The 15,043-nt window shown below is 32.0% G+C and overlaps 1 pseudogene; it reads right to left on the minus strand.

Annotated features, from left to right (window-relative positions):
* Nucleotides 1-10,104: 10,104 nt before the first annotated feature.
* On the minus strand, nucleotides 10,105-13,584 carry LOC114289522 (galactinol synthase 1-like; annotated as a pseudogene).
* Nucleotides 13,585-15,043: the final 1,459 nt, after the last annotated feature.

Raw genomic sequence — 15,043 nt, forward strand, 5'->3', positions numbered from 1 at the left:
TAATTGCAAATAAATGGAGGAAAGACCTCACTAAATAGACAAATAAATTGTCTTCGAAACAGAATTGAAGAAAATCACAAATCTGAACCAAACCACCGCCAAATCATAAACAGATTTCGAAACTTTGCAAAAGTAACAACAAAATGGAGCACCCCAGAACAAAACACACACAGCAGCATTACACAAAGAACCAAATTCACCGAATTAATTTCCAAGCACACACCGCCGAAAAGATCAATCAACTGCTGCACACTTCAGGAAAAAAAAAAAACCATACCAAAAAAATATATAGACTGTTGATTTTTGGGCATTTTTATCAAAACCCTAACTATTACCAAACAGATTAAAATATCCATTGAGCCTGCAAAAGTCAGATATAATATATATAAAAAATATATATATTATAACCAACATGAAACCAAATTAAAATTCTTTTAATAAACTAATTGAATCTCATACTCCACTAAGGAAGTATACCCAACAGGAACAATCGCCAAAGTGGGTGCGAATTCCGTGAAAAAAGTGAGAATTTCCGGAATTAACCATCTGGGTTTGACTTTATCAAAGATTTTATATGGAAAATTCTCTATTATGCAATGCACACCATATGCAACCCTATCATTACGTAAATTTTATGAATTTACACAAGTGATCTCATAAAAATATATAAGTTGAACACAAATTCGCGTAAGTCTATTCATAAAACTGAACTTACACGAATTTATATTCAAATTACATATTTTTATGAAATTATTTACGTAAATTCATAAAAATATATTTAATTTTGTAATAAAATTACATAAGGTGAGAGATTCTTGACTGATGATTTAAAAAGTAATAATTTATTAATGAGCAATAGTGCATAATACAACAAAAAACTGGGCGTTCTATACAAAGGAAGTGGAATTGGGTTCCATGACCCTTCCAGGCTTCCACCAATATGGATTGGTCTCGATTTTCATTCAAGTAGACACCGTATTTTTGTACATTGCCTCAATCTAATGCAACTTCTATTGAGGTAGTATTATTTTTAATTAATATGGACTGATTAAGTCTATATTTTAAGTTATATAATATCATTAAACTATAGTTTTTTTTTTTTTTGTATTTATGATATGTTTTTAAAATATAATAAAAAAAACATTATTCGAAGCAATATTTTGAAAATTTTATGTTTTATAATAATATATTGTAATTTAACACTTATATTTTTATTAATTTATAAATTTTAATATATTGACGAAGTAATTACGATATTACGGTTTGATTTTGTTTGACGCAGTTAAACTATTAACCCTTAATCTGGTCATTTTGCTAATTTGCTCAACAATCTAATTTTGAAAACATTCCCACACAAGGAAACAACTTTTGCATTAAGTGGTTTGTTTTTATTTTATTCATTCCCCAAAAAAAATAAAAAAAATAAAAAGAAACATTTTGCATTAATGAAACAATTTTTTTGCTTTTTTTATAACCGTAGATCCAGGCCAACTAACAAAAGAAATATTTTGCATTTTCTTTTAAAGTCTGGAACAAACCATTCATGTTTTATTTTGGTACATTGTAAACCCAAGTCATAAGGCTACTAATGTCATTCAAAACGAGAAAATTCTAATATACACATTTTTGGAAAAAATATATGTTATATATACTCTTAGTTATGTTATTTTATGTTTTTTAGTTATGTTATTTTCTTTTTTAGTTATGATATTATTTTAGTTATGACTCATAAGGTATTTGGTTATGTCTCATGTTTATATTTAGTTATGACATTTTTTTTTAATTATGACTCAAAAAATTAAAATTATACTATATTATTTTTGAATTATAAAATATATAGTGTACACCGAGATATGCACCATAGGATTTCTCTCCAAAATGGCAACGATAGGGGCTGCTAATGTAAACTTGTCATTTGTATTTGTTATTTGGAAAGTAAACTTAAGGTTTTTTGTTTTTTTTTTTTTTTTCAACAATCCCATGCAATTTTGTCGTCAACAATAATACATCCCTCTAAAACTATAATTTTAATTGAGCTCTATAGTGAGATGAAAAATAAAAAAAAAATAAAAATAAAAATACAAAGTCAAAACATCACATTAGATGGGCATCACGCACACATTAGAGCTATTAGAACTCACAAATTAGCGTGAATGTGATGCAAAGCTTTTTGCCGTTGGAGCTATTGTTGATGGAGCAAGGATCCCCTCCTTGACTCTCCTACTTAACTTCCTACTTGACAGGTTATTGGGCCGACTTTTGGATCTCATTTTGATGATCCGAACCGTTCATATTTTAAAATTTATCATGTATATCATACCTTTAAAAAAATCAAGTGGATTGGATATAAAAAACGATGCGAACTAAAAGTTTTATTAAACAATAAAACTGTTTATTAAATTTTTTTAGTAAACGGTTTTTAGTTCTTTCGATATTCGATCAATTTGATTTTTCACAGGTATGATGTACATGAAAAATTTTAAAATATGAATGGTTCGGATCATCGTGATTGGGCCCAAAAGTGGACCCAATAGCCCATCAAATAGGGAGTTAAGGAGGGGAGTCAAGAAGGGAATCCTTACTCCTATTGATGTGCCACAATATGGGGCATGGCTAAGAATGGATAATTTCAAATCTAAGGGGGTTCGTAGATTAGGATCGATGGACGGGGGCGATACAAATAGGCATTCACTACAAGAATTAACACTTTTGGCAACAAAAAAATTGGTCGCTAAAAGTCTATTTTTGGTCGGCAAAAGTTATCCGCGACCAATTTTTTTTGTCGCTAGTTTGGTCGCCAATTGAGGGTCGGCAAAAGTAATTCGCGACCAAAATTTTCGTTGGTCGGGAAAAGTTGCATTTGCCGACTAAATTTTTGGTCGCTAAATATTTATTTACTGCGACTAATTCATTTTGTCGCTAAAATACTTTGGTCGCGAAAAGTAATTTTTTCCCGACCAAATATCTTAGTCGCCAATTGACACATTTCGCGACCAAAAAGTTTGGTCGCCAATTATCACATTCAACGACCAAAAAGTTTGGTCGCCAATTGTGACATTCCACGACCAAAAAATTTGGTCGCCATTTGTTACTTTTCGCAACCAAAACTTTTGGTCGGCAAAAGTGAGTTTCCACGACCAAGAGCTGTTTTGGTCGGCAATAGATGCATTTTTTGCGACCAAAACTCTTGGTCGGCAATTGTCATTTTTTGCAAAAAAAAATTATTTATTTGTCGCGACTAATAAATTGGTCGCCAAAGTAAGAAAACAATACACCTATAATTCCTAATAATTCATTCAATCCATAATAAATCTATAATTTTAAAGCATCATTCAAATCAACTGAATCATTAACATTCGACACAATACATAATTCATTAACATTCGACACAATACAACTATTCTAAGTTTTCATTCACAAGTCACATCCATCTATATTAACAATTTGAAACATAACTATTTGTTATCCATGCGCAGCTATCAACAAATAAAACTACTAATATTTGTTATCCATACACATCCATCAAAAAATATTTAATCCTCACAAAAATGCTTATACTGCCAAGTAGTCTTGTACAATTTAGCTTTGCTTTTAAAAAATTGTACATACGCAATCAATTTAAGTTGGGGCTTTTAAAAAAGTGTACATATTCAGTAAAAAAATGGTTTGAAATCACCTTCTGATCGTCCAAGAAGACCGAGATGCTAATCTTTTAAGTGAGTTCGACGCATCAAGATTGTCTGGGATGTGAGTGAAGAAGATCAGGACGGGAGAGTGGATTCCTATATCTCTATCCTCATCTGATTGTTTGAGATAGAGTGAGGGTGAGAGTGAAAGATCAATCGATTGATCATGAGAACAAGAACATGACAACAAAAGCATGAGAATGCAACTGAGAGAGAGGGACAGTTGACTGTTGGTGACAAAGTTCAGAGATCGTGAGAGTTGAGAAGAAGAGGCACTGTGAATTTGTTAGAGATTGCCGATTGATGAAGGGAAAGTGGAGAAGAGACGGACTGTTGCACTCAAAAAATTTTCAGACAGAGAGAGAGTAAGAGCGGGAGATATTTTATATGGATGGTTATTAGATCAGCTGTAAAATGATCTTACTTTGCGTATACGGACACATTTCAGAGTCTCCTTATGGCAAGTGTGGTCTGAGGATATGAGGATGAACAAGAGATCAATGTGGTCGTAGGTCGAGTGTGGTCTGAGGATCTGTGTGAGAGAAAGACAGAGGGGAATGGCGAATTTCAAATTCCCGCCCCACGTTTCAAATAACCCCCAAATTTTTTGCGACCAAAAGACTAAATTAGTCGCAGAAAAAGGATGTTTCGCCGACAAACGTTTTTAGTGGCCAAATCTCAATCAACAGCGACTAAAATAGTAGTCGCTAAAAGTACTAATTTGGCGACTAATTTTTTTTTGTCGCCAAAATGTGACCTTCCGCGACCAAATTTATAGTTGGTCACCAAAAGCATATCACTTTCTGTGACCAACTCATTTTTGGTCGCCAAAATATGACCTTCTGCGACCAACTCATTTTGGTCGCCAAAAATAATGATCATTCGCGACTAATTAATATTTTGGTCGGCAAACGTCATTTTTTTGCGACCAAAATTTTTTTGGTCGGCAAAAGTGGTCGCGAAATGTGTAAATTCTTGTAGTGATTCTTCCGGTGCTCAGATGGCTAAGGTGGCTGCCTGGGATTAAGATCGGGATCGGAAAGGAAACGTAGGGGGGAATCTTTTGCCCATGATTGCTAGCCTCATTCAAGGAGATGATTTGAATGTGGCTACAAAAAAAGGATCTCCCATATCTTCAACACTACCTAATCTTTTTGAATCAACAATCAGGTGGGAGGTTGAGGAGGATGGGTGTACTGGGCTTGATCCATCTTGTGGTGAGGTGGGCCTAGGTGTGGTCCGATCCAATTTGGGTGAGTCAAATAAGGTGTCAGGGTCTGTGGCCCAACTTGATCCCAAGGCTCCTATTGACTTTATGGAGGACGCAGTTAGCCCAACGGATGGTTCAGAGTTGACTACGAAGAAGTGGAACAGGGCGGCCCGCCAAAACATGGGGCTGAAGACTGATAGACCACATGACACTGGGTCTAAACGAGCGTTCGAAGAGGAGGTGCTCCCTGGTGGGCAACAGAGTAATGAGACCTGTTCTACGACTACTGGAAAATGTCTGCATGTGCGTAGGAGTGGTGTCTTACACCAAACTCCAAAACTTTCAACGGTGGCAACCGATGATCAGCCCCGCCGATCCCAATGAATGTGTTATGTTGGAACTGTCGTGGGCTTGGGAGCCCTCAGTCAGTTCGGTCACTTCAATTTCTACTGAAGACGGAAGTTCCTGGGCCGGTTTTTCTTATGGAGACCAAGCTATTAGAGCTATTAGAACTCATATACTAAAATTGTGGAGGCCTCACACACATTAGAGCTTTTAGAACTCATAAATTGATGTTGCTCAGATCTTGTTCCCACATGAAATGAGGGCAATAAAAAAATATTTAATATGGTTGTTGAAAGAAATAAAATGAAATGGCTTTCACATTAGTTCATAAAAGTCAATTTGCCTAATAATAATCAATTTTGGTACTTGAAGGAATGAGTTGTTCCACATTATCACTAGATAAAATATCTAATATAAATTAACTTCAAAGTAATGAATCTTATTGTTTTAATTAATAAAATCAAATTAAAACACTAATGTTCCATTGAGTTTACTAAAATGAGTTGGAATAGAATATAATGACTATTCTCTTAAAATGGTGAATGATCATTCCATTTCTAATGCATTTTGTCATTATTTTTTTAGTCAAATGATCATTCCATTCCATTTTATTCCAATGAATAAAACACTATCTAAATGTGTTTACTCTAAGAGCACTAAATATAATTTTCAAGAATTTTACAATATATACCCCTTACTATATGCACCCTTAGTTATGTCATTTTCTTTTTTGGTTATGACATTATTTTGATAGATTTGATTATGTCTCATGTAACGTTTGATTATGACTTGTTTTATTTTATTTTTGTCATGACTCAGAAAGTATAGAATCATATCTTTTTCTTCTTTTTTTTAATTATAAAATGTATATGGTATACACTCTTTAAGAAATGTGTATCGTAATCTTTCTCGATAATTTTTCCTAAAACCAAGTGAAGTTGGGGGTTCTGAAAGTTATTCAATATTAATTCCGACACTGTCACAGATGAATATTCACTATACTTGGAGCCATCCACTACAACCGTTAAAAGAAGAGAGAATTACATATCAGTAAATTTTTTACAAAATATTTGTAGATCATTAGTAAAAAAAATTTTAAATTTAATTATTAATATTAATAAACCTTACTATTGATTTGATTAATTTTTCCTTAATGTTATGTTTAGTTGGGATATTTTGGAATAGATTTGAAAAGGAAAAATGAAAAGGAAAGTGAAATATGAATAAAATATACTTACATATCATCTAATTTCATACATCTTTTTCCTTTCTCTTTCCAAATCGCTTCGCAAATCTCTCAACCAAACACATAAGAGAATTGTCAAAGTTAATGTGACAAAAGAAAGATCAAACTTGTAGGTCGTCAATGGCTTGTCAAATTTTGACAATGGTCAAAACTTGTGCTGGAAAAATTTGAAAGTGGTGTCAAATAACGACATTGAAACAAAAATGAAAGTGGTGCCAAAATTTATTTCCGCTGTACCTAAAAAAAGAAAGTGGTGCCAAATTAGACTTCTTAAAAGAACACCAGCAAACAGCAACAGATCAGCCCATACAAGAACAGACAAGATGTAGAGTAACATAGGAAACAGAGCCCCGGCCCCATGCCTACACTGTTGCAGATTGAAGATCAGCTCATTGACTGAGATTGCCTCCTCTGCTGATGCAGCTTTCATCCATAGTGCTATCCTAACTTTAATGAGCTCACATAAATCATCCATCTTTAGTTGAGCTCCATTGAAAGCACAATCATTCCTATGTTTCCATAATGAACACAACACTGCAAAGGGGATGACTTTCCAAATCCTTTTCTCCAATTTTTTAAATCTGAAACCCATCCACCATTGAAGTAAACCATCAACAGATCCCGGTACCCCACTGAGAACCCCACCATTTTAATATATGAGACCAAACCCTCTAGCTCAGAGAACAAAAAAGTAACACATGATTAGCAGATTCAATTTCATCCTTACAGAAGTAGAAAGATATGCTAGCAATGGCTTTAAGAACTCCAATTCTTTGTAAAAAACAATGATGTTTTGATCCTTTCCCTCCAAGCCATTGGTGCAAATTTGGTAAATGTGATGGAAGAAGATAAAACATAAAATAATTAGAACTGTTTCAAGGTACTTTATAACGTTATTTTCCCTAAGACGATATTCGCCCTCACTAATTATGTCAAATATGGTGTGCATCGAGTTATCTACGAATCAGCCTCTAGTATACAATGAACCACAATCTAAAGACTGATGTCTGACTACATTATGCACGAATGAAATCAGATCCCGAATATCTTTAGATTTTCTAATCCACTAAATAGAAGAGGAAAATGACTATATGAGTTCTTAGAGAGAAAATCCATGAAATTCATATCCCTAATTGCCAACCCATTCTGACTTTATATATGCTTGGGTTTTGTCATATGGACTAAAGGTTGTGTGCTTTAGATTCAAAAGTGACATCTTTTTGTTTAAATTCAATTGTCACACCCTTCGTTCAAACTCAAAAATTATAGAATGCTTAATAGGATACTTATTTTTGAAGGTTTTTTCTATTCACTTTTACTAACCATAAAATATATTTTAAGATCATTGGCAACAACTTATATGGCCAAGCTACATTATATTGTCAGAGATAATATTTAAAGATATTAATAGAAGAGGATTTTAATCATTTATTTACCTTCTCACAATGTTTTGAAAACCGGATCGATAAGTGAACCAGAAAAAAGATTGGGTGGACGGGTCACCGGTTCAACCATCAACGTTGAACCGGAATCGAACCGTGACGTCATCAATATATTAAAATTATATTTAAATAAAAATATAAGTAATAAAATTATAAATTAAAAAAAATTAAATTATCTTAAATATTTCTCCTAATACTTTTTTACTAAAAAATATAAAAATATATTTTAAAATATTATTAATTTTAATTTTAGAAGAAGAAATCAAATATTCAATATTCCATCAATATGATTTTAATTCAAATAATTTGATTGAAAGAAGAGCAAAAATTTTAGTGGGATATCAAAAGTTTGAGTTTCCCTCTAATAAATTTGATTGAATCCCACATAGATTTCTTGAGTTTTTTTGGAAGATTTTGTTTCTAATAAATAGGTAGAGACTTTCAGAATAATTTCAAACTCTCAATGGGATTTCTCACAAGAGGAGACCTTTAAAAGAGAGTTTCCAATTAAAATTTTCTTTTATATAGGGATATAAAATAAGAATGAAAGAATAAAAAAAACAAAAATTCAATTTTATTGTCCAGGTGAACCGCCCCTGAGTCGACCGATTCGGCGGTTCAACCGCCGATTTTCCCGGTTCTTACAAAATAGGCCGGTTTTTTATTTCGACCGGTTTAGTGGGTGTATCAAGATTGGAACCCCGACCGGTCGACGATTCAACAAGTCGAACCGCCAATCCGGTCCCGTTTTTGAAACCTTACCTGCTCATACATCACCATTGTATTAATTTGATGTGTCTCATAAGTGATTTTGGTTTTCAATGTAATGTTTCAAATCATATAATAAACAAAATATAGTAAAAAAAAATGTGATTATTATTAGGGATATTTACCAATAAATCCTATCTCATAAACAAGTATTTTAATTTGTCCTAAAAATTTTTTTATTAATCTGCTAGGTCCTATTAGTAGAGAGTTTCTTTGTATATCGTCCTATTTTTTATTTTGGTAGACAGCTATACCCTTTTACTAATATGATTGGTATAATGTGATACTCCAATGTGACAGATATGAATGTGACACTCCAATGATGTGATAGTCCAAAAAAATTAAAAACTCCTTACTGTACTTTTCCTAAATATAACAATGTGGCCGATATAATGTAACACTCCAAAACTTTTACTCAAAAAAAATAAAAATTTCTTAATGTACTTTTCCCAAATGTAATAATGTGACAGATATGATGTGAGACTCTAAAAAAATTAAAAATTCCTTAGTATACCTTTCTCAAACGTAACAACGTGGCGGGTATGATATAACACTCTAAAAAAAAAAAAAAAAACTCGTTAGTGTACTTTTTTCAAATGTAACAACGTGGCGGGTATGATGTGACATTTCAAAAAAATAAAAACTTCTTAGTATATTTTTCTCAAACTTGACAATGTGTGACGGGTATGATATGACACTAAAAAAAACTAAAAAATCTTTAGTTTACTTTTCTCAAACGTAACAACGTGGCGGGTATGATGTAATACTCTAAAAAAAATAGAAACTCCTTAGTGTACTTTTCTTAAATGTGGCAATGTGGCGGGTATGATGTGACACTTAAAAAAAATAAAAATTTCTTAGTGTACTTTTCTCAAACGTGACAACATGACGGGTATAATGTTACACTCTAAAAAAATTAAAAACTCCTTAGTGTACTTTTTCCAAACGTGACATGTGACACTCTAACGTTACGAGTATGATGTGACACTCTAAAAAAATTAAAAACTATTTAGTGTACTATTTCCAAATGTAGCACTCTAACGTGGCAGGTATGATGTGACACTAAAAACTCTTTAGTGTACTTTTTCCAAATGTGACACTCTAATATGGCAGGCAAATGAGTCATTACATATCCAAAAGGACTAAATGGCTTACAAGAAAAAATATGGGATTATATGGATTATAAGTCTAAAATATGGGACTTATTGGTCAATCTCCCTTATTATTATTCTTTTGTTTTAAAATTTAAAAAATAAAATAAAAAATCAATCTTTTATTTATTAGTAAACAACCACGGTGCAGCCATCTGGTGAACCTCTTATGGTATGGGTGTTACTACAAATGCTGCAAAAACCTCATACAAAGTCATACATACAATTACAACAATCTGTCCACCATCATTGTTCTTCATTCAATTGTTGGAAAAGCTCCTTGTTGAGGCGAAGAAAAAGATCTCCATAATGACCTATTCAATAATTCAACAGCTGAGCCAATTGATTCTTCTTGGGCAGGAAATACAAGCATCAAAGCCATGATTGAGGGCCTTAATATGTTCTTCTCTGCATCACTGGGATTGAATCTTCAGCATTGAAATCAAGCGATTTATCATTATAAATATCCCACCATTTGGCGACCAACATTTTGACATCCTCTCTACCCATGTTAGCTTCTTTCCCAGTGTACTTCCGTGGCTTTGACCCCTTAAATGTTTGGAAATTAAAGTGAAAAAAAGTTAACAAAATGGGCGCGTGTACCAAACTATGGTTCTGATTCAAATTAGCAAGACAAAAAACTACTTTGTGGAAGAAGTTCAAGAAGATTAACAGATTTGCTAGATTAGTTGGAAATACTTACAACTGCACAATAGTTCACTACTTTAACTTTTTTGTGCTCAACATTCTCCGGATGGTACCATAAAATTAGAAGAACCAGGTTGTATACCACAGAAATGGGTTTGAACATGTGTTTAAAGAAGATGTTCAAGAAATCCTGTAATTTACACCAAAAAAAAAAAAAAAAATTTGTACAAAAGATGGATGTAATATTAGGAAACATGTAAACTATTTGATAGGATGTGATGAAGAAATTTGAAACTTTAGGTTTGCACTTTGATCTTTATTGTCTTTCTACAGTTGTACATATGATGATGGAGATGATTTCAATAGAGCTCAGTACCACAGGGACCTAGCAATCTGCCATATATCAAAATAGGAATCGACTTCTCGTGCATCCAACTAAAAAAGTGCTATTGGGTTTTAATTAAAAAATGTTTATTTTGTACGACTCGTTAAAAGATCATTAATGCATAAAATCAAATTGATTGAAGATCAGTATTCAGTACCCACATGGTGAATATAATTTCGATAATAGACTGTTTAGAGTTTTAATCTTAATGTGATATAATCATGTGACTATTGAAAATTGAACAACTAAGATTGACCAGAAATAGGCCCACCATATCCAATAGTGCCTCTAGTTGAATGCCCAATTGGAGAGACTCCTATATATGTGTATAATTCATAATTTTAATTATCAGTTGATATGTATTAAAATTTTAAACATTCAATACTAATAATCACTGATATGAATTGTTTGTATAGTACATACCGATGCAAATCCTGATACAATTATTTAAATCATGCTATAACTCAATTGATCTGGAAAGATTCCTGGTGGAGTGATCTGTAGAGTCTTGAGCATGTTTTGGTAAGTCTCACGGCTAGGTTCGAACACAAAAAAACCAGAATTGAAGTACAAAGGAGAGGGTGAACCCATCTCAGTTGGCCACCTAACCTTATTCGGGCATAGTTGGCAGTACCCAATGGAGTATTGAGGTGAGTGGCTCCATGCTTTCTCACAGAAACAGTCAGGGACGACATGGAAGTAGCCGCTGGGCAAGTCAAAGAGATGGTCGATGTCGTCAGCAACTAGGATGTCTGCATCCAAATAGATTATCTTCTTGTACTTCTCCAACTAGACATTTAAGAACACCTATTAATTACTATGTTTCAAACAATACTCCAATCTCTATTTATTTACATAAGCAATATGGCATATATTTTTGTGTTATGTAATTGGCTTTCTACCGACCATTATGAGAAACGTGGATTGGAACATGCTAGATTTGATATTATTATGTAGATTAATTTTATTGGAGAGAACTAATTTATTGTGGGCTTTTTTAGTTATAAGGCCTCATTTGGGAACATGTTTTTTTAGTAACTTTTTGGCTTTTTGGTTAAAATATGATGTAAAAAAAACTACTATGTTTGGGATGACTTTTTGGCTTTTTACGAAAAGATGTGAAAAAAATAGAGAGAAAAGAGAATCTTTGACTTTTTTATATAAGTTGTTGGCTTTTTAACTTTTTTAATAATTTTTTGATATTTTTGCTAAAAAAGCCACTTGCCAAACAAGGCCTAAATATAGCATGGCAGACCACCACCTGTCGCTTCTTGTTCACCTCTTCCTCTCCTTTCTCCATTCTCTGATTAAATGAAATCACATTTAGAATTTAGGACAAAATTATATGGAATCAACTCAGTGACAACTTACTATTGGATATAACCAATATTGGTAAATTTACTATTTTACCCTAGAAAAATGGCACGTGTTAATGATGGTTGATTTGGAAAGTGATTTTTTTAGTGCGTTTTTGATATTTTGTTAAAAAAAAAAAAAAAACTATTGATTGGGAAAGTTGGATGTTTACAGAAAAACATGCAAAAAATAGAGAAAATAAAAAAGAAATCCTTGATTTTTTTTTGATTTTTTTTTGGGAGCCGTTATTCTTTCTCCACTTTATTTCAAATATATTCCCTTATTTGTCTTTACTATACATAATTGAATTAATACCTTTGGAATTTTAATTTTTTCACAGATTGTATTTTGTGTGAAAAGATATTAATATAATTATGTATAATAAGGATAAAGAAGAGAGTATATTTAGAGTAAAGTGGAGTGGGAATAGTGGCTCTCTTATTTATTTTATTTTATTTTAATGATTTTTTTACTATATTAACCAATTGTCAAATGTACCCTCACAAGTGATATTTTTGTCAAAAATCCTAATTGTGGTTTTCAATTGACCAAATTAAGATATAATTCAAAATTTAATATCAAAGCCGAACAAATTAAAATTGTAATAGTCGCAATAACACAATGAACTAAATGTATGAGCGACTGGTATAATTTTTCCAATATGAGAGAGAGAGAGAGAGAGAGAGAGAGAGAGAGAGAGAGAGAGAGAGAGAGTATAATAAATGAAAAACTCAAAACTGAGCCCAAGCACAAGCAATAAGAAGATTGTGAAAGGCACAAGCATGAATGGCCAAAGCTAGCTAGGAGTACAAGGCTTGGTGGAGTATAGTACCTACAGTCCACACACACAGCTTGGAGTACAAGGCTTCACTATGGATCCTTTCAATCGGAATCTGACTCTCCGGTGCGCAGATCGGCTCGATGATGTCATGAACGACACAACCTTGACACCTCAAGGCCTTACGGTGGTCCTCCGGCATGTCCACCAGTGGGTATGCACTCTTCACCTTTCTCAAACACTTAGCCAATGCAACCACGCCTTTCACATAATCACCATTCAACAATGCTAGGTATCATGAAAAACCTTTCATGAAAATAATCTTGAAAGCTTTATGACCTTTGGATTACACTTAGAATAAAAAGCACCACACACTAATCAAGGTAATCCAATGATCATAACTCTTTCATGATTATTTTCATGAAATTTTTTTCATAATTCCTAACTTTTCTCATCACCATTACCTACTAAAAATGTCACGTATGCCCTTTTTTTGAGTACCCTCCATACAGTGTTGGAACAACATTACTAGTCCCCTTCATAACATTTGCAAACGAGGATAGTTCCATTGTAGACTATGGAAAAGAGGCTAAGAATGAGGATTGCTTTTGCTTCACAATTGGCACCAGCCTGTTTCATAAATAGGCACCAAAACGAGGTGAAAATTATAATTTGTCTAAAAAATAAATCTTTTGACACTAAATTAGTTAGTTTCTAAAAGTATTTCTTAATGACATTTTATAATTTTATCATTATTTTTTTTTTATTTTTTTTTTTTAAAATTTTGGGATTGACCTTTTTGTGATAACTCCATGACAATTGAAATTGATTTCTAATATTTTTTTCACAACGAAAGTTTCACTTGTAAAAACAAAAAGTGTAATGTTATACAAATAAAACATATAGCATTGCCAAAAAAAAAAAAAAAAAACATATATAATGTTATAATGATGTGACTTATTATGGATCTTTCATTTCAAAACAAAATATCATTAAATATGTTATTATTTATAATAATGATATTGTCACATTGTTTTTGTCAAATTTTTTATATAAATTTTATGTATATTTAGAATTTTCCGAACAAAAAAGTTCTCTTTGAAATTATTATAGGTTGTAATGCATTAATACAATGCCAGCGCCCAATGAAAATGTCACTGGCACCCTTTTGAAGGAATTTGTAATTTTGTGTGCTATTAATCACATGCCATTTAGTTACAATTGAATATAATTTTAGTGTGACATTATTAATTCAATTTCCACTAATAAGAGGCTAATCAAACATGATTGGGAAGAGCTGAAAAGGTTATTGAATTGTTGTTGTTGACGTCACAAGATATGGGGCATTATAATAAAAATGTCATACTTTCAAATAAAAATTAAATACAACAATGATATGACGTTATTGGAGATATGACATTATAAAACCAATAATAGAACGGGAGTCAGGGATCACTATTATATGGCTTGCACAGTAATGATTGCTGTATGATTCATGAAAATTATTTTAAATTTATTTTGATGAGAGCCGTTTAATTTTTAAAAAATATCAATGAAAATATTTGTAAAATATCAAGTTTATTGATAATGATAGACCTTTCATTAACTCATATTTTTATATATAAAAAAAATAAATAGGTAAATATTGAACTAAATACAAATACAAGTTGATAAATGATCTATCAATATCCAATCAATTTATTTTTTCACAATTATATTCTACTTAATATTCTTTAAAATTTAAACAATTCAAATCATTTAAAAAAATTTGAAAATAATTCTTATGAACCGTTCAACGGTCACTGTCGGCCAACACCAATAAAGGGAGGGATAATCTCATTATCCATATTGCATATATACATTTAAAATAATAAAAAAATAGTTATATATTAATTAATATATCAATTAGTATACCAATATATATTATGATATTATCGTAACTATGGACTCATCTATTATACAAATTATAAATATGTAAAACCTCTAAAATTATACTACATCATTTATTAATACACCAATTATATACCA

Source organism: Camellia sinensis, chromosome 10 (assembly GCF_055761805.1).
Source record: "Camellia sinensis isolate YWXY chromosome 10, ASM5576180v1, whole genome shotgun sequence".
NCBI classification, from domain to species: Eukaryota; Viridiplantae; Streptophyta; class Magnoliopsida; order Ericales; family Theaceae; genus Camellia; species Camellia sinensis.